This window comes from Triticum aestivum, chromosome 4A (genome assembly GCF_018294505.1).
Source record: "Triticum aestivum cultivar Chinese Spring chromosome 4A, IWGSC CS RefSeq v2.1, whole genome shotgun sequence".
NCBI lineage: Eukaryota > Viridiplantae > Streptophyta > Magnoliopsida > Poales > Poaceae > Triticum > Triticum aestivum.
Genome location: NC_057803.1, coordinates 278266737 through 278272300, shown reverse-complemented (window position 1 = coordinate 278272300; position 5564 = coordinate 278266737).

Below are 5564 nucleotides of genomic sequence, written 5' to 3'. Positions count from 1 at the left end.
ACTAGTGGGGTGGTCCCTGCGATCGAAGGTGATCGGACAGGAGGACCAAGGGTTGAACTTTGGGGCGACTGGATCCAACGCATATACGTCCTTGAGCGCACGCTTCCGCTCCCTCTTGGGGATGTGGGTCGCGTATATCATGTTCACCGTCCGCACTTGCGGGGGAAACCTCTTCTGTCCTCCGGTGTGCGGCTGCCGAGGCTCCTCCTCGTCATTGCTATGCGGCCCCTTGTCCTTATTTTCGGCAATTAACTTGCCGGCCTGCTTGAACACCCAATAATCCCTGTTGGTGTGATTGGCTGGCTTGTCTGGGGTGCCGTGTATTTGACACGAGCGATCGAGTATACGGTCCAAGCTGGACGGACTCGGCGTACTTTGTTTGAATGGCTTTTTCCGCTGACCGGGTTTAGAGCCTTTGAATCCGGCATTGACTGCCGTGTCCTCAGTATTTTCGCTGTTAATGCGGCGCTTGTGTTTGTTGCGACGTTACCTGCTATTGCCGTCCTTGGTATCTGAGGTACCATGGTTCTTTGATATGTTATTACCGCGAGCCAGCCAGTTGTCTTCTCCCGCACAAAAGCGGGTCATGAGCGTCGTGAGAGCTGCCATAGATTTCAGCTTTTCCTGACCAAGGTGCCGGGCTAGCCACTTGTCTCGGATGTTGTGTTTGGAAGCCGCTAAGGCCTCTGCATCCGGACAGTCGACGATATGATTTTTCTTTGTAAGGATCCGAGTCCAGAATTGCCTGGCCGACTCTTCTGGCTGCTGAATTATGTGGCTCAAGTCATCGATGTCTGGTGGTCGCACATAAGTGCCCTGGAAGTTGTCGAGGAATGCGGCTTCCAGATCTACCCAACAACTAATGGAGTCCGCTGGCAAGCTGTTAAGCCAATGCCGCGCTGGTCCTTTGAGCTTTAGTGGGAGGTATTTGATGGCGTGTAAGTCATCACCGCGGGCCATGTGGATGTGGAGGAGGAAATCCTCAATCCATAATGCGGGATCTATTGTGCCGTCGTATGATTCAATATTTACAGGTTTGAAACCTTCTGGGAATTGATGTTCCATTACTTCGTCTGTGAAGCATAAGGGGTGTGCGGCGCCTTTGTATTGGGCTATGTCGTGACGCAGCTCGAATGGGTCTTGCCCGCTGTGTTCGGCCCGGCCGGATTTGCTTTTACTGTATCCGGCGTGACGTTTGTCGTCTCGCAGAGTGGTGCGCCATCGTGATCCATAGATCGATATTGCATGCTTTGCTTTCTCCTCCAATATGTCTCACAGGTCTGGCGTATCTCCCCACGCCTTTTTATTTGAATGGCGTCGGGGTGGAGGCTGAGTTTTTGGCTGGAATGCCTCTCTATCGCGGCCACGAGGTGGCTGATCAGCCGTATCATACGCTTCTTCCTCCATTCAGGGCAGTAACTTGCACTTTGGGTAACTCTTGGAGGGGCGCTCGAGTTTATATTCCTCGGCCGCGAGGACTTCAGTCCATCTGTCAGCTAGCAGATCTTGATCAGCTTGAAGCTGCTGCTGCTTTTTCTGCAGGCTATTTGCCGTGGCCATAAGCCGGCATTTGAAGCGCTCTTGTTCAACGGGATCCTCTGGCACGGCGAATTCATCGTCGCCGAGGCTTGCCTCGTCTTCGGAGGGGGGCATGTAATTGTCATCCTCCTCCTCTCCGTCTGCCGCTCTTTCAGGAGAGCTGGCTCCTCCATCCTCCTGCTCTAAATCTTGCTGGAGGGGATTGTTGTTGTCTTCGGCACTATCCAAAGTGTTATTATCTCCTGTGCCGGTATCACCACTTTTGCTTTGGCGGGACTTAGAGCGGCGCCACTGACGTCGGCGCTTGGGTTGCTTCTTGGAGGGGTCATCCTCCGCTAGCTCGTCGCCATTGCCTTCATTGGGTGTATCCACCATGTATATGTCATATGACGAGGTGGCTTTCCAGTGCCCTATAGGCGCTGGTTCATGTTCGTCTCCTACATCATCGTCCATAGCGTCAATGTCTTCGGAGTCGAATTCGAGCATGTCGGTTAAATCAACGACAGTGGCTACAAAGTGGGTGGTGGGTGGGCGTCGAATTTCTTCGTCGTCCGCATCCCAATCCTGTTGGCCATAATCCGGCCAGGGCTCTCCTGACAGAGAGAGAGACTTTAGTGAATTCAGAATGTCGCCGAAGGGCGAGTGCTGAAAGATATCCGCGGCGGTGAATTCCATGATCGGTGCCCAATCGGATTCGATTGGCAGGGGCGCGGATGGTTCGGAGTTTGAAAAAGAGTCCGACACCTTGGAGTCACGGGCTGCACAGAGGGTTAGGCTGGTGTTCGGCTCGATCGCCGTTGAGACTGCAGCCCCTGAGGCAGTGTCTAGCCACCCGTCCTCGATCAGCGCAGTTGGCCCCGAGCTAAGGGTCGGAGCTGATGCGGGCGCGGCCTCTGGGGTACTATTCGGCGACAGAGCTAGGTCATACTCATCGTGATAGTGCGGTGCGCCTGACTGTGGCTCGAATCTGTCGAAGATCAAGTCTCCGCGGATGTTGGCCGTGTAGTTCAAACTTCCAAATCTGACCTGATGGCCAGGGGCGTAGCTTTCAATCTGCTCCAGATGGCCAAGCGAATTAGCCCGCAGTGCAAAGCCGCCGAATACGAAGATCTGTCCGGGGAGAAAAGTCTCACCCTGGACCGCATCGCTATCGATGATAGTAGGAGCCATCAAGCCTAACGGCGACGACATAGAGGAACTCTCAATGAAAGCACCAATGTCGGTGTCAAAACCGGCGGATCTCGGGTAGGGGGTCCCGAACTGTGCGTCTAGGCTGGATGGTAACAGGAGGCAGGAGACACAATGTTTTACCCAGGTTCGGGCCCTCTTGATGGAGGTAAAACCCTACGTCCTGCTTGATTAATATTGATGATATGGGTAGTACAAGAGTAGATCTACCACGAGATCGGAGAGGCTAAACCCTAGAAGCTAGCCTATGGTATGATTGTATGTTGTGGTTGTTGTCCTATGGACTAAAACCCTTCGATTTATATAGACACCGGAGAGGGTTAGGGTTATACAAGGTCGGTTACAAAGGAGGAGATATCCATATCCGTATTGCCTAGCTTGCCTTCCACGCCAAGTAGAGTCCCATCCGGACACGAGACGAACTCTTCAATCTTGTATCTTCATAGTCTAACAGTACGGCCAATAGAGATAGTCCGGCTGTTCGGAGACCCCCTAATCCAGGACTCCCTCATAGACCAATAGCAAAATATGGTACACGGAAACACACACGCAAAGAGATCAATGGGGTCGTGCAACCACGGATGAGCCAAAATTTGGAATCCACGAAAATGCTATTGTTGCACAAGACTAGAGAGACACTAGCACAATTGCACAATAGGCGGATACGACGACTTGTGCACAACCTACTAAGCAAAAATGCAACAATTTCTATCCCAAGTATGGTCTGTGTATGGTATTCCAATGATATGATCCAAGATGATCTAATATGATAATCTTAATGTAGTATGATGCTATGGTTCTTGCTTGAAACATCTTTGCTTATCTTTCCCTTTTGCTTAAAAGCTTGTTTGGCTCTTTCTCTTTTGAGCTCCTTTCTCATGCAATGCTTCACGAACCAAGATAGCAATTGTGTATGCGATGACAACTTTGTGACACAAGAGATGATACCAAGATATGCACCAATGATATGGTATGTATGCTATGGGAAGTATGATCACTAATGTGCACAAGTGACGTTGCCGGCATTACTCAAAGGCTAGTCTCGATGGGTAAGATACGCAAAATTGGGCTATGGTGGCTATCAATGTAATGGCAAGAATGATGCATGACGATACCAAGAAGATGTTACCGTTCTTGCTTATGGTATGGTGTCAAAATGGTGGAGTGATTGTTGTCGATGACGAATCCATGGCGAAGATGAGCGGTGGTGATGTTGATGTGGAACCATACCTAAATAGCTGAAACACAATAGGACACGGAACCGCAACTCAAATTCTCAAGGCAAAACGTATCAAAATTGTCGGAGTTGATAATAGGTAAGCGATGGTGGTGTATGTGGGAAATGGTAGTGCTATGCGGAAGTGGTGGTGGTATGCGGAAGTAGATGTGGGCACCGGGACAAAATTGGGCGAGATTTGGATGAAAAACGGGGCGGTGGATGGAAGTGATGTTGTCAGGGGCCGGATGTCCGGGGGTTCGGGCCGGATGTCTGGGCTCTGGATCCGTAGACGAACTCGAGGAACTCCACGTGGAAGAGGCAAAATCGGGCAGAATTCGGGAGATTCTGTGGATGGAAATTGGGGAAAAGATGGGGGAAAGCTAGATCTACCTGGAACACATGAAATTCGCGGATCAAATCCAACAAAACTTCATCACACCAAAAAATCACAAAAAAACATTTGGGTCCATTTTTGTGGGGAATTTTTGAATTAGGAACAAAATCAACAAAACAAGGCTAGAAAACACAACGGGGAGGCTCCAAAATCGTGATCAACGTGGCTCAGATACCAAGATGATGCAGGGTAGAGCCCTAGATGGCCGATCTTTCACGAAAGGAGCGGATCCCGAGAAGAACATGAAGAACATGAGGGGAAACACGAGAGAATCACTCAAACCAACAAGAACGATCAAACATATGCTAGATCCGAGTACACATAGAGATCACACGATCCGAAGTCAACACAGGATGATACAAAGGGTAACCGGTTCTTCTCCGTGAGTAGGTCTTGATGGGGGTCTTCTCCGTGAGGAGGTCTTGAATCCAACGAGGATCTTCTCCGAAGAGGGGCCGCAGTCTCTCTCAAGGAGTAGATCTGTATGGATGAGCTATGCTCTATCTCACAAATGAGCTATCACAACGCTAACCCTAGAAAGAGGGAGGAGGAGGAGTATATATAGTCTAGGTGGGCGAAGGGGTACACGAGCCTTGACCCTTACACTGTGCGCAGACAGGCGAGCCTGGATGTCCGGGCGTCGGGCCAGATGTTCGGGCTTTCGCGAGGAGCCGGATGTCCGGTCTGGGGGTGGCCGGATGTCCAGGCCGTCGGGGATGGCCTTGATGCTCTCTGGATGGAGGGTGCCAGATTTCCGGGCTTCGGGCCAGATGTCCGGGCGGGGGCCAGATGTCCGGGGCCTATAGGTACTTGGCGGCTGGGCGACTATTGTGGAAGATGCTCCAGGGGCCGGATGTCCGGGGTCATGGCCGGATGTCCGGGCCTGGAAGCTACTCTTGACTCCTTCCGTTGGTTCTCTTCATCTGTGAACTTGGGGACTTGTCCGTCTTCACGTGCATCCCCGAGAGGGTCCTCTTGGTACCTAATCATGCACAACATCTCGGACTTAGGTAGTAGCCATGTCTCGAGTGGGTCATATGTGATATCACTAAGGAAGGAAGTCACCTCGGTCTCGAGAGATCTAGCTCTAGCTTGTGTCATAGGTCCTCTTGGCACTTCGTGAGACGATGGTAGGTCCATGGGGATGACCGTAGGATGCTCCGCATCATTACTAATGCTATCATCACTGTTACACTTGCTACAAAATTACTGCTATCACTGTTA